Source organism: Castanea sativa, chromosome 12 (genome assembly GCF_040712315.1).
Source record: "Castanea sativa cultivar Marrone di Chiusa Pesio chromosome 12, ASM4071231v1".
Lineage (NCBI taxonomy): Eukaryota > Viridiplantae > Streptophyta > Magnoliopsida > Fagales > Fagaceae > Castanea > Castanea sativa.
Window position 1 is genome coordinate 37,608,907 of NC_134024.1, and position 15,728 is coordinate 37,624,634.

Consider the following 15,728-nt stretch of genomic DNA (forward strand, 5'->3'; position numbering starts at 1 on the left):
ATATACTTTGTATAAAGACGTAGGCTAATAGTGGGATTTAGCTTAGAAATATTGCTGAAGGATAAGTAGGTGAAGTGGAAGATTTAATGATAAAAAAAGAAAAAAACTATCTTAAGGTCCTCACATGCTTACACTTTGCTTTTGGAAGGATCTTTGATTAGCACTTTGACATGAAGTAACCCTGAGCATGTCACTGTTTATTTTGCTTGAGTTGTTATGACTGTAAGAATTTTGAATTTTCTGCTGGGTACTTCGATGTATTTTTCTTCATTGGCTCAAAAGAAAAAGGAAATGATGACTCCGAGTGGTAAGGAGGGGGGAGGGGGGAGGGGGGAGGGGGAGGGGGGGGGGGGGGGTTGTGTGATAACCAAATAAAAAAGAAAAGGAAAAAAAATTTAAGGGTCCACTTATGATGAAGTCGAAAAATTCACCAGTAAGTTGCAAGCACTCCTCTCACTAAAGCAACACCTGCAAAAGATGAAAAAAGAGGACCTAAAAGAGAGCACCGGTGTGGTGCCGGCCAAAAACCCTCCGAAGGTCAAGTTAGAGCTTTTATTCTTCAACCCTAGAATGCCAGAGTTGAGATAATCGTGCGTACCTTGATATCTAGGGTTTTTGAGGTATTTATATTGGCGTAGAATTGCCTTTCCTTTTAGGATACAACTTCCTTCCAGAGTTCTTTTCCATATAGGGGTCTTCTCAAACGTGTGATGCAAGTAGTTCAAGTGTACACGCTTGCGTGGAGATAAAGCAAAAGTCGACTTAAACATATCAAGTGACATACAACCTAGAATCCGTAACTAATTCATGTATGATGGATATTCAGTAACTTCAACCGTTCTATTCGCGTCACCTACGGTGTCGATCCGTCTACTTACTCTCCGTCCCTTCAAGTTCAATGGAGATATCCATCTCCTAATTTTATCCCTTTCAGTTGCCCCCTTCAGTCCTTGGATCCGTCTTTGAAACCTGACGGATTCATGGAATGATTCATAAAGCAATGTATTGAGATAGGACGGTCTTAGTGTACCATGACGGAGGACACGTGGCCTGTACTTCTGGCGAAGGACACGTGGTCCTTATGCATTGGCAGTTTCCCCAAAACAAGGCAACGCTTTGTATTCCGTGCCCTTCGTTTTATAAAAGCCTGCCATTTCTCCCTTCATTTTCTCTTCCTATCAAAGATTTATGAGCAGAGCGCTACTGTCATTACTACCGTGCACTCTTGTCGTTCAGCTAATCTCACCCGTCGTCTCGCATTGGGAGCCATCTCGATCCGGTATGTACTCCAAACCCTTCTCTTGTCTTTTTTCTTTATTTTATTGTCTGTTTATGCACTTTAGACCCGTCAGCGTCTTAGGTTATATCGTCATAAATGTAGGTTATGTCTAATGCGTCAAGTAATCAGTCGTTTGTCCGCGACGGGGCGGGCTATGATGAAGGATTCCCGTCAGGTCCAAGAGAACCTGACACTTCAAGTGAAGAAAGGAATCCGTCCAGTACCTCTTCTTCCCTAGATTTGGAGACGGATAGTTCAGAGTCGTCAAGTAGTGACCTAGACGGTGTGGATCCTCCCGTTCAATCTACGATTGGATCGGACGGTCTCAGAGAGTTCGTCATGCTACCCCTCTGGATGGTAAACGATTTTAGATCCACAATAACCGAATCCCACCTCCAAACACTTAGGGCCAAGTATCAAATACCAGATAACATCCGTCTACGCCTCCCCGAAAAGTCCGAAAAATGTTACTACAAGGGGGTTGACGGTGTTGGGATTTATGAGCAAGCCTTAAAGGCGGGGCTTAGATTTCCTTTGAGTTCTCTCCACCGTCACCTTCTACAATACCTCGGCCTATCCGTCACCCAGATCTCCCCAAACGCCTGGAGAGTATTCATCAGGGTAGAAGTTTTGTACGGGGCCATGTCTGACGGTTCTAGAAGGTTGACGGTGGAAGAATTCTTCCACTGTTATCGTCCGACGGAAATCGTCAAATCAAAAGGGATGTACAGTTTTGTAGCCAGAAGCCCGTTGTTAAGGCTCGTCAGTGATACACCGGACTCAAATAGAGACTGGAAGAGTAGGTACTTCTTTTTGGAAGGAGATGAATGGATGTGTCGTCTAGGGGATAGCACATATATGCCCATCGACACTACATGGGGCATTATGCCTCCGTCGGGTATGCCATCACTTTAGTTTCCGTCGAATTGATCTTTGAAAGTCATTTTATTTTAAAGTCTAACCGTCTTTTTTGTAGCTCGGGACCGTCCACAAGTTTCTTTAGAGCAGTGGAGCTTCCTAGAGTGGATTTTCAATAAGACAAAGCTCCAGGAGAGGACGTAGGCATAACTCGTCACCCTTGACACTTTCCACTAGTACTGTGACGGTCCCGATCCTTCGTCCTCAGCCCGTCGTTACGATACCAGAGTTAGAAAACGTAAGTTAAACGTAATGCTCTCCATCTTATTTTAGCATCGTCATTTTTGCTTCTATTCACACCCGCCTTTGATTTGCAGAGATGGATGCCGCCAAGAGAAGAGCCTTCATCAAACAATAGGCAGCAAAGAAAAAACAAGAGGGTGGCCAAGCTAAGGGGACGGTTCCATCCCTTCCGTCAAAATGTATCCAACAAGAGAAGGTGGACCGTCCTCCTAAGAAGCAGAGGGCCACACCAGAGCCCGTCGTGGCGTTGGAAGCTGAGAAGGCACCCGTCAGGCATGGAAAGGGCAAAGGCTTGATGAAGGGTCCAGCTCCCATAGGAGAGAAAGCACCCGTCCTTTTTAGGGAAGACTCAAGCTACGCCCTAGGAAAGCTCTCATCCATCTTGACGGCTGACGACTATGCAGACCTCGGTAATCACGCGACGGAGGCGATGGGAGAGACGGGTCTCTTTAACATTGTGCAGGTATTTTTAAATCCGTCTAACTTTGTTATGCTCATACTTATCCGTCATTTACATGGTGTTGTGCTTTGCTTTCAGGCTATGCTGATGATGAAAGGATTAATGGGCTGTTGCGTCAATCATGAGACAACAATGGACCGTCTAAGGAAAAAGAACAAGACGATAGAGGATGAGCTTCACGAGCTGAAGACCTACAAGATCAACATGGACAGAAAGCTCAAATGCTCGGAGCAAGTCAGAGGTGAGGTGGAGAAGGAGAATGAGCACTTGCGCGAAATTTTGAAGGACAAGGAGAAGGAATTGACGGACACAAAGACCAAACTCCATAATGCAAAGGAGATAGCCGTCCAGGAATATCGTGACTCCGACCTCCTTCTGACAGAGCTTGGGAGCTCCTTTGCTGACGGATTCGACGACGCCATCCGTCAGGTGAAGTCGTCGTATCCTGATCTAGACGTATCCCACATTTCAATTGATGCTCAAAGGCAAACATTTGCACAGTCCGTCCGTTCAGAAAGCATAGACGAAGTGTTTGCCATCACTGCTCCAGCTGATGAAGGTGAAGCTCTTCCTCCAAGTCAACCGAACGACGGCCCATTGATTGGGAACTCTTCCCTAAAGAATGAATAGCGATACTTTTTTTTTTTTGTAAAAATTCTTACCGTTGTATGAGAACTTGTTGAACCGTCGTTTGTAATCATACAATTTAACTTATCGAATCTTTTATTGCTTGTTTGCTTGCTTATTGTCCGTTGCATATTATATGCACGTTTATCTCATTTAGATAACTCGTCTACAGTGAAGAATTTTAGATGTCCGTCCTTTATTTGGGCTGGACTTTCAGATGTATTTTTTGAGACCCGTCCACTTTGTGAACTAGGTTTTTCATCCCTTTGGGATGATCTGTCCATGTTGTGGACTCGTAGGTTTTCATCCCTTTAGGGTGATCCGTCCACTTTGTGGACTAGGTTTTTCATATCTTTGGGATGATTCGTCCACTTTGTGGACTTGGTTTTTCATATCTTTGGGATGATCCATCCACTTTGTGGACTTGGTTTTTCATCCCTTTGGGATGATCCGTCCCCTTTGTGGATTTGTAGAATTTCATCATTTGGATGATCCGTCCACTTTGTTTATTTGTAGAATTTCATCCACTTTGTGGATTTATAGAATTTCATCTTTTGGATGATCCGTCCACTTTGTGGACTTGTAGAATTTCATCCTTTGGATGATCCGTCCACTTTGTGGACTTTGCCTAATTTCAACACCATGCATTTTATATTTTCTAAATAAAGATTCCTCTCATTATATCAGTTCAATAGACCAAATTGTTTATGGAAAAGAAAACTTGGGTTTTAATAAGTAAAAACTATGAATGTTTAAAATTAAACTGAAAATAAGGCGGTAGACATTGTCTTATGACTGTCGCACTACTGGTGGTACTTCTTCAGGTGCTCCGTGTTCCAGGGATGGCCAAACTTCCTTCCGTCTAACGTCTCCAAGTAGTACGTTCCTTTCCTATGCAATGAGATAATTCTGTACGGGCCTTCCCATTTAGGACCCAGCTTTCCCAGGGATGCATCCTTCGTAGCGCCAAGCACTTTTCGTAATACCAGATCTCCCACTTTGAAGTCCCGGTGCCAGACCTTGGAGTTGTAGTGTTTTGCCATCATGTCTTGGTACCGCGCCAGTCTCTATGCTGCTGCTGCCCTGACCTCATCTACAAGGTCAAGCTCTAGACGCAACGCTTCATTATTCTTGCTCTCGTTATAGCTTTCCACGCGATAGCTCGTTAGTCCCACTTCTGCCGGTATGAGGGCCTTAGTACCATACGCCAATCGAAACGGTGTCTCTCCTGTTGGCGTTCTTGCTGTTATCCGGTACGCCCACAGAACACTTGGTAGTACGTCCGGCCATATGCCCTTTGCCCCCTCGAGCTGGGTATTGATAATCTTTAACAAGGACCGGTTCATGACTTCAACTTGTCCGTTGGCCTGTGGGTGGGCGGGTGACGAGTAGTGATTTTTGATTCCTAGTTGAGAACAAAAGTCCCGGAATGCATCGTTGTCGAATTGCTTACCGTTGTCTGAAACGAGCACTTTCGGAATCCCATATCTGCAAATAATGTTTCTCCATACAAAGCTGCGAATGTTTTTCTCTGTGATAGTAGCAAGAGCTTCTGCCTCCACCCATTTGGTGAAGTAGTCAATACCAACCACCAAGAACTTCAGTTGTCTTGCTGCTATCGGGAATGGACCCATGATGTCCAATCCCCATTGTGCGAATGGCCATGGAGCCGTCATAGGTGCAAGTTCCTCCGTTAGCCGTTTGATGAGATTGCCAAACCGTTGACACTTGTCGCAGGCTCTGACGTACATATGGGCATCCTTTTTCATTGTTGGCCAGTAATATCCCGTTCGTAGTAGCTTGTGCACCAGAGACCTTGACCCAGAGTGGTTCCCACAAATTCCTTCATGAACCTCCCTCATCACGTAATCTACTTCCTCACGGCCCAGGCATCTTAGGTATGGTCGGGAGAATCCTCTTTTGTAGAGGACGTCTTTACTCAGGATAAATCAGGCAGCCTTAACTTTCAATTTCCTTGCGTCTTCTTTGCTATCTAGCAGCTTGCCGCTTTTGAGGTACGTCATAATTGGAGCTGTCCAATCGTCTTTAGCACTTACTTCCTGCATTCTAACGTTGTCTAATAGCGATGAATGTTGGATGAAGGATAATACTTGTTCTGGGGCGACCATAGGTTCGGCCGAAGCAGCCTTTGCGAGTCGATCCGCCTCTTGGTTCTCTTCTCTTGGGATCTGAACTATCGTGAATTGGAGGTCACTCGTTCGACCCTTCACTTCCCCGAGGTACCTTCTCATTCGTTCATTCTTACAATTATAGCTCCCATTAACTTGACTGGCTACGATTTGAGAATCGGAGTAGACCACCGCCTTCCTAGCCCCAGCCACTATCGCAAGTTCCAATCCTGCCACTAGGGCCTCATACTCTGCTTCGTTATTTATAGTGGTGAATTCCAGACGGATCATGCATTCGATTTTATCTCCTTCCGGGGTGTGGAGTACAACCCCGATTCCTCCCGCATGCTTGTTGGAAGATCCGTCTGTGTGAATTCTCCATGTGGGCGTCTCTTCTGCTCCCTGCTCCTCAGGTGTAGTGAATTCCGCAATGAAGTCTGCCAGTATCTGCCCTTTCACGGCCGTTCGTGGCTGGTATTGGATATCGTACTCACTCAGCTCGATAGCCCACAAAACCATCCGTCCAGCAGTTTCAGGATTGTTCATTGCTCTCCGCAAGGGCTGATCCATCAGGACTTTTATGGTATGTGCTTGAAAATAGGGCTTGAGCTTTCGAGCTGCAGTCACAAGAGCGAAAGCGAGTTTCTCTATCGTGGGTATCTTTCCTCTGCACCTCTTAGCGCCCGGCTGATAAAGTACACGGGCTTTTGTATCTTCCCTTCCTCTCTGATGAGAGCTGCACTTACCGCTGCTGATGAGACGGCAAGGTACAGGAACAATTCCTCCCCCGGCGTGGACGGGCTAAGCAATGACGGGGTAGAGAGATATGCCTTTAACTCCTCAAATGCCCTTTGACATTCGTCCGTCCACTCGAAAGATCTCCTTAGTGTTCTGAAGAAAGGGAGACACTTGTCCGTCGCTCTTGATACGAACCTATTTAAGGCTGCTATCTTCCCTATCAGGCTTTGCACTTCCTTCACCGTCCTCGGAGGAGATAGCTCCATAATCGCTTTCACTTTCTCTGGGTTGACTTCAATGCCCCGCTAGGACACCATGAATCCTAAGAATTTTCCAGCGGTGACTCCGGATGCGCATTTGCTTGGATTCAGCTTCATTTTATACGTCCGAAGAGTGTTGAAAGTCTCCTGGAGGTCCCTCAGATGATCGGACACCTTTGCTGATGAGAATCAACAAGCATTCAAGGATCCATTGCATGTTCCTGTTGGGCCTATTACAAGAGCAAGATCCAAGAAGATCCAAGAAGCACTTAATGGGCTGATTCAAGAGATTTGGGCTGATTCTAACGCAGGATGTTCCAAGCTTGACCCAAAGGAAGATGAAAGTGTAGTAAATTTAATTCAAGCTATTTAGGGCTGATCTGACTTAATTGGGAGTGATTTATGGCATGAATTAATGGCTGATTGACTTTCCAGCTCTGTATCAGTTAAGGCAGATTTTTTCCTATTTTGGATATGCTAATTTCAGACCAAATCAGCTTTTATTTAGGGTTTTATTATTTAGTACGTTTTTTAGGTATTTTCCTTGTTTTTAGGTGCATTTAATGCTTTTTAGGTCAAACTTGATTCCTGATATGGTAAGGTATCAATTAGGAGTTATTTCAGAATATTTTTTCTTGTCTGTCAAGTTTTGTGGAGTCTTTAAATAGGCTCTGAAGTCTGTAAACGTTTTTTAGATTATTATTGAATAAAATTCAGAAAAGGTGAGGCTTTGCTCTCTTTTGGTTCTTCAAGAACTGTGAACTTATCAAGGATTCTTCCTTGTGGCGTTCAAACTTTATACCTTTGGTTCGTGATTCTTTATAATCATTGGGTCAATGTCAACTTATACCTTTGGTTCGCGTTTCGATTATAAACGTTGGGTCAGGGTTTCTATCATAAATCTGATTTTTAGCTTTCCTGGGTTAAATATTCCAATATTTTTGTTGGGTCTCAAAGCATGTCGATTGGGGTTCGCATCATTTGCGCTTTTCACCAACATATCATCTACGTAGACCTGGACGTTTCTGCCAATTTGGTGCGCGAACATTTTGTTCATTAATCGTTGATACGTGGCTCCTGCGTTCTTGAGCTCGAACGGCATCACCTTGTAGCAAAAAAGCCCCTGGCTTGTCACAAATGATGTTTTCTCTTGATCAGTTTTATCCAATTTGATTTGATTATACCCTGAGAAGGCGTCCATGAAGCTCATCAGTTCATGTCTCGCGGTGGAGTCTACTAAGGTGTCAATGTGCGGGAGTGGGTAACTGTCTTTAGGGCATGCTCTATTCAAATCCGTGAAGTCAACACACATTCTCCACTTCCCGTTTGATTTCTTGACCATTACCACATTGGCCAGCCAATCAGGGTAATACACCTCCCTTATGAAGTTTGCTTCTCGTAGCTTCTGCACTTCCTCTGCCACTGCTCGATCCCGTTCGGGGGCGAACACACGCTTCTTTTGTCGAACTGGAGGGAAAGAAGGTGATACGTTCAATTTGTGAACTATGATTGTTGGATCTATTCCCGGCATGTCGTCATGGCTCCATGCAAACACGTCTTGGTTCTCTTTGAGGAATAACAGGAGCGCATGTCGAACCGTTTGGTCGACTGAGGTTTCAATCCTGGTGGTCCGGTCGGGCCTTGATTCATCCAGTCGTACCTCCTCCAATTCCTCCACGGGTTTTGCTACTGTTCTCTGTTCCTCGATGTTCATTGCCTGTACATGGTCATCCATTTCCATCATGGTAACGTAACAATCCCGCGCAGCTACCTGATTTTCGCGCAGTTCTCCAACTTCGTATTTGGTAGGAAACTTGATCATCAGATGGTAGGTAGAGGTGACGGCCTTCCATGCATTGAGAGTGGGTCGTCCGAGTATAGCATTATATGCTGAGGAGCAATCAACCACGAGAAAGGAAACATCCTTGATTATTTGCTGCGGGTAGTCTCCTACCGTCACCACCAACGTGACGGATCCTAAAGGATAGACCCGGGTTCCTCCAAAGCCAACGAGGGGCGAGCATGCCGGGATTAGGCGCTCTTTAGCAATCCCCATCTGCTGGAACGCGGGGTAGTAAAGGATATCTGCTGAGCTCCCATTGTCCACCAAAACTCGGTGGATGTTGAAGTCCCCTGCCTGTATGCTAACCACGAGCGCGTCGTCATGGGGGTGGTGAAGGCGCCGGGCCTCCTTTTCCGAAAACTCGATGCGGGAGCTATTCCGTTGTGTTCCTTCTGGTGAGGAGCTCGTCGACTGGATGTTTTGAACCGTCCGTAAGTAAGTTTTTCGGGCCTTTTTGGATGACCCTGCAGAAATATTGCCCCTACAATCATCCGTATATCTCCTAGGGTGGCCTGGGACACTCATTTTCCTGTCTAGGATTCTGCTCCTAGGGTTGATCCGTTCTCTCCTTCCTTACGAACCTCTGCAACCTTCCTTGCCTGATAAGGGCCTCGATCTGTTGCTTCAAGTTATAGCAGTCTGTCGTATCGTGGCCGTGATTGCGATGAAAACGGCAGTATCTATCTCTTGGCCTCTTGTTCGGATCTCCTTTCAACTTGCCCGGGAACGTCAAGGTTCCTTCATCTTTGATTTGCATTAACACTTGGTCAATTGGATCTGTGAGGGGGGTGAAGCTTGTAAATCTTCCCAAAGGTGGTTTGGATCTCCGGTCTTCTCGTCGGTCTCTAGTTCTTGCCATCTTTCGTCCGTTGTCCGGTTTCGTATCTTCCTGTCTTTCCCTTTTCCTTGGCTTATAGTCCTCTCGGCCCAACAAGGCATCCTCGGCGTTCATGTACTTCGTCACCCTGTAAAACACGTCGGACATAGTTTTCGGGTCATTTTTGCATAGAGAGAATAAGAACTTACCCTTTCGCAGCTCGTTCGTGAATGCTGCCACAAGTATCTTGCCATCCGCCTCGTCTATCGAGAGGGCTTCCTTGTTAAAGCGGGCTATGTATGATCTTAAAGTCTCGTCTTCTCGTTGCTTAATACTCATTATACACGCAGTACATCTCTTATGCCGATGACTTCCGATGAAGTGTGATACGAACTGTGTGCCTAATTCCTTAAAAGTGCCAATGGAATTGGGTGTCAGTCTATTGTACCAATCTCTCGCAGGCCCTTTCAAAGTGGTGAGGAAAGCCCTGCACATGATTTCATCCGGCACACCCTGAAGATGCATTAATGTTCTGAAAGATTCCAAATGATCCAATGGGTCTTTAGATCCGTCGTAGTTCTCCACATGAGGCATGCGAAACTTTGGAGGAAGGGGGCATGAATTCACTAGCGCTGTGAAAGGCGAATACGTTCTATGGACTAGGTCGTCCAGGTCACTGGATACCCGTCCTCTAAGGGCGTTCATCATCACATCCATACGTTCCCTCATCTTCTGCATTTTGGCAGCTATATAAGTCGACAAAGTGTCTGAGACGGATGGTCGATTGGTTTCTTGCCGCTCGGGTCTAGTTGGAGCGTTGCTGCCATCAGGCCCTTCTACGTTTCTTCCTTACAGACTAGCACCCTCCTGGTCTTCCTCTGGTGCACTTGGGTGTGCGGTCTTTTGTCGCAACTGTTCTTCCAAATCATGATTCTGCTTGGTGAGGCGCTCAACCGCCGCCGCAAGCGTTTGGACCTGCCTCTTTAAAGCTGTGGCATGCAGTTCGTCACCTTGATTGTTGTTTGTTGCCATCGATCGAGTGAGTACCATACAACTTTTCGTCTCAGGAATAGAGCGAGGTTGAAATAACCAAAAGATATTCCCCACAGACGGCGCCAACTGATGAAGCCGAAAAAATCACCAGTAAGTTGCAAGCACTCCTCTCACTAAAGCAACACCTGCAAAAGATGAAAAAAGAGGACCTAAAAGAGAGCACCGGTGTGGTGTCGGCCAAAAACCCTCCGAAGGTCAAGTTAGAGCTTTTATTCTTCAACCCTAGAATGCCAGAGTTGAGATAATCGTGCGTACCTTGATATCTAGGGTTTTTGAGGTATTTATATTGGCGTAGAATTGCCTTTCCTTTTAGGATACAACTTCCTTCCAGAGTTCTTTTCCATATAGGGGTCTTCTCAAACGTGTGATGCAAGTAGTTCAAGTGTACACGCTTGCGTGGAGATAAAGCAAAAGTCGACTTAAACATATCAAGTGACATACAACCTAGAATCTGTAACTAATTCATGTATGATGGATATTCAGTAACTTCAACCGTCCTATTCGCGTCACCTACGGTGTCGATCCGTCTACTTACTCTCCGTCCCTTCAAGTTCAATGGAGATATCCGTCTCCTAATTTTATCCCCTTCAGTTGTCCCCTTCACGTGTCTTATATCTAGATAAAAATTAAAGGAAATTAGATAATTTAAATGGGAGTAGATCATGCTTATAGGACTAACGAGTAAACTGCATATGTTTTCATGTAAGTCCTTTACTTTATAGGGAAAGAAAAAAAATACATAAAACAATAAGAAAACTATATTAAAATAGATATAGAATTTTCCTTACATAGAGAAAGTTTACATGGGGATATTAGTTGGGCATGGAGGAACATATATGTCGATTATCCCTTCCAACATCAATACAACACTCTTCATGGAAGGACGAAGAAATGGTTCATCTTGAATGCACCATAGTCCCACCTTAACCAAATTCTCCAAGGTTCTCTTATCTACTTCTTCACCATTGACAATCTTATCTAATTCTCTAGCAACAAAGCATTTATATACCCAAGTGGAAAGAACAATTTCTGTAGGTATTAATGCATTAACATCCATGTTCCTTCTGCAACAAACAATCTCCAAAAGTACCATTCCATAACTATAAACATCTGACTTCATTGATATAGGGGTGTTCTTTTGCCACTGAGGTACCACATACCCTCTAGTCCCCCTGACCATCGTGAAGGTCCTTGTTTGATCTGGCATTAACAATTTTACCAAGCCAAAGTCGGAGATTTTAGTAGTCCAAAAATCATCCATCAAAATGTTTGAGGGCTTTATATAGCAATGAATAATAGGGGCCTCACACTCCTCATGTAGATAGAGAATTCCTCTAGCAACATCCAATGCTATTCTTACTCTTTCATCCTAGTTTGGATGCCTTATACTCTTAAAAAGAACATCGGCAAGGGAGCCATTGCTCATATACTTATAGACAAGAAGCCTCTTAGAGCCCTCAACACAATAACCTAGCAGTTGAACCAAATTTTTGTGGTGAGTTCTCCCTATTGCTCACATCTCTGCTCGGAACTCCTTTTCACCTTCTTCTACCAATTTTTCTAGTCTCTTCACCGCAACAAGTTTTTTACCTTTGTAGAAAACTCCTTTGTATACTGTTCCGAAAGAACCCTTACCCAACTCATCTTTGAAGCCATGGGTTGCTCTTCTGAGCTCATCAAATGAAAATAGATTTAAAGCAAGCCCTTTAGTCAAGTCCAATGTTTCATTCTCTTTCAACCTTTTATACCTTAGAACTCGAATTTTGAACATGTAAAGGCCAGAAATTCCAAGGGCAAGACAGGAGAATGTAGCAAAAGCTAAAATTAAAGCATGGATGTGAACTATAACTTTTTTGCTGGTAAACATGTAGATAGAAGGCTTCACTGGGCTGGGAATAGTTTCATTCCAGCTTCTTATGCCCACCATGAAGAAAGCTACGATATTCTGGCTTGTATCCCTTCTAACATGTCTTAGTGGAAGCTTTTGTCCCTGGCAATATGAATTAATAAACAATGCTACATCACAATTGCAGTCTTCCAAGCATGACTTGCCACATTCTTCCTTCGTCGACATGAGTTCATATGTGCAAGGAATATCTTTCCACATCATATTCATTGTGGTAGTGATGTTATATGATGTTACATGATCATTGCCAACTCCACACCTTACTTCTAAAAAGTTTCTTTCTAGCCGAGAGATGTATGATTCTCATCAACAAAATCGGTTCCAAGAAGACAAACACAATACGGTTGGTTGTCATTGAGTGTGCAAAAGCTATTGAAGCCACAAAAACCATTCACTTTGCAAAGATCCTTGTAGTCCAATGCTGACCACTCAATTATTGATGAATTTGGTTTGCCAATATCATCAAAGGCATGTGAGTACAACTGGAAAAATCCATTAACATCTAGAGTTGCACGATAAATGGTGTTGGTGCTATTGCCTTCCAATGATGAACTCAAATGTTGAACATTGTTCATACTAGTGCTATTGATGATTTGTAGAAGCTCTGTATGACTGAGATAAAGGCGATACTCAAGGTTATTTCCATTAGTTCCAAAAGCCCAGTAAGCTTCAGTTACAATGTCTAAAGTGTTTATGGGGTATAGAACAAGGTTTCCATCTATTTGCATCTTCAGACGATACCGTCTAGTTGAGTGGTTGGTATCTGACAAACGAGAGAGCAATTGAAAATCGGAGGACAGAATATGCCCTCCCAATATAGTATCAATTGGAAATCTGAAAGTCTCCCAAATGATGAAATCATTTTTGTTGTAGAGAACAAAATTGCCAGAATCAAACATGCAATCATAAGAAGCAGACTTTGACATCGTAGCACTGATAATCTTCTCCTTTCCTTGCTCATCAGTTGTCAAAAGAAGCTTACCACTCTCTGTCAAATCCAGTGTCGTTGCATTTGAGGTGACCGGAGGATCATCACGGTTTTCTGTCCACACAACTGTGTTATCGTCTATATCCCCACCAACCAAATTCCAACCATAAAACCATTGCCTTGCTGGTAGAATCCAAATGCAAATTAACTAGAAAGGGAAGGCCATGACCTGGGGGGGGGGGGTTGTGGGATGAAGTGAAGAGCCCAGGCTTATTTTATGCCTACATTGATTTTGTTGAGGCTGAGCTCCTCCACGTGTAAAGGATAGAGAGAGTAGAAAGAAAACAATATATATGGAAGCCATGGAGAAGGATAACAAAGGACCATAACAAGTTAACAACGAGCTTCTTGCATCAACTAAATTACTAGTAATTATTTGTGAAAGATATAGTAATAAATTTTTTTAGTAAAACACTGTGGTTTTGAAACGTGAACGTGACTTCTACCGTTCCAAGGTCCACCTTTATTTGTTATGTGATCAAGATGCTCTGGTCAATTTTAAAATTATTGCGCCCACGATACCGGATTTCATTTCTTTCCTCTGACTGAAATTCCACCTGTTTTTCTTTTTCTTTACTCATAATATCTACTTTGAAAAAAAAAAAAAAAATAAGGGGAGAGAATATAATTTTAACGACACATCTTGGACACTTAATTTCATAATTGGATGACTTTTTTGTATTTGACATTTTTTACACACTCAATTTCAAAGAAACTAGAATGCCATGAAGAAATATATATATATATATATATATATATATATATATATATATATAATTATTAAAATAAAAGAATAAAAGGAAATAGTAAATGTTGATGATGATGATGATGAAAGTTTCAATGAAGAAATAAGTTTGCAAAATGATGAACATGATGATAACATTGACTTAGATAGAGTTCATCTAGGAAGCATGGGTGTGGATTCAGGTTCGGGTGTGGATGCAGGTATGATGTGGCGACTTGGCAATTTTTGAAAAAGTAGGGTGCGAGTCTGGCGGGATATCTTTATTAATAAATTATTAAATATATTTTTATTTATATTTTTTTATAAATTGCTAAGCATATTTTTTCATATAATGATAAACATATACCAATTTAAAAGCAATAATAGATAATAATGTGGGGAAATTTTAAACTTGGCAAGATATTAGAAAATAGAAATAAAAATGTTAAATGAAATACTGTAACTTACCCTCTTAACTTGTCTTGTCAAGGGAAGAAAGGATAATTTTTCTTTTAGAAGTAAATGTCTTGTTGATATGCCAACACCTTCTGTTATGAACTTCTCATCCTCCTCTTCCCCCCCCCCCCTTCATACACACTCACAGTATCTGTATAAATTTTTGTGCATGCATTTGTATGTTCATCCACAAAGACAGTCAGACACACGCCCACACAAACACACACTGACGTACACTAATGCAGGAAGCATAATGAAAATTGTTTCAGAATTAAATATTTTTATACTTTCTTCCGGATCTCATTTTTGAATTGGGGTTTTGATGGGATCTTTTTTTTTATAGATAAAATAATACATTTCGGACCGAATTGGACCAATTTGGGGCTGTTTTGGCCCATTTTGGACCGAATCGGCCCATATTAGGCCAAATCAGAAATTTAAAAAAAAAAAAAAAGACTCGTGATGGATGAGTGTACAGCCACACGCCACGTCCATGCGAGTTGGATGCAAATGCATTGCCCTTGGAGGCATACCCGTGCTTTCTAGGAGTTGATTTTGTAAGATGATGAATATGATGGAAATAAATTGTTATTTTGGGTCATTTGTAACATATTATCACATTTGAGTTTAATTCACTTCTACGGTTCCAAGGTCCACCTTTATTTGTTACGCGTTCAAGATGCTTTGGTCAATTTTATAATTATTGCCCATGATACCGGATTTCATTTCTTTCCTCATTTTTGACTAAAATTCCACCTGTTTTTCTTGTTCTTTACTCTCTCATAATATCTACTTTGGAAAAAAAAAAGGGGAGAGAATATAATTTTAAGGACACATCTTGGACACTTCATTTCATAACTTGATGACTTTTTTGTAACTAGCTTTTTTTGCACATTCAATTTCAGAGAAACTAGAATGCCAAGAAGAAATATATATATATATATATATATATATATATATATATATATATATATATATTATTAAAATAAAAGAATAAAAAGAAATAGGAAATGTTGATGATGATGAAGAAAATTTCAATGAAGAAACAAGTTTGCAAAATGATGAACATGATGATAACATTGACTTAGATAGAGTTGATCTAGGAAGAACGGGTGCGAATTCGGGTTTGGGTGTGGTGCAACGACTTGGTAATTTTTAAAAAAGTAGGATGCGGGTGCGGCTAGATACGTTTATTAGTAAATTATTATTTATATTTATATTTTTTTATATATTGTTAAGCATATTTTTTTATATATATAATGATAAAGATATACCAATTTAAGAACA

At 42.3% G+C, this 15,728-nt stretch overlaps 1 pseudogene; it reads right to left on the bottom strand.

Annotated features, from left to right (window-relative positions):
- Positions 1-11,166: 11,166 nt before the first annotated feature.
- On the bottom strand, positions 11,167-13,565 carry LOC142618712 (G-type lectin S-receptor-like serine/threonine-protein kinase LECRK3; annotated as a pseudogene).
- Between the last annotated feature and the right edge of the window lie 2,163 nt (positions 13,566-15,728).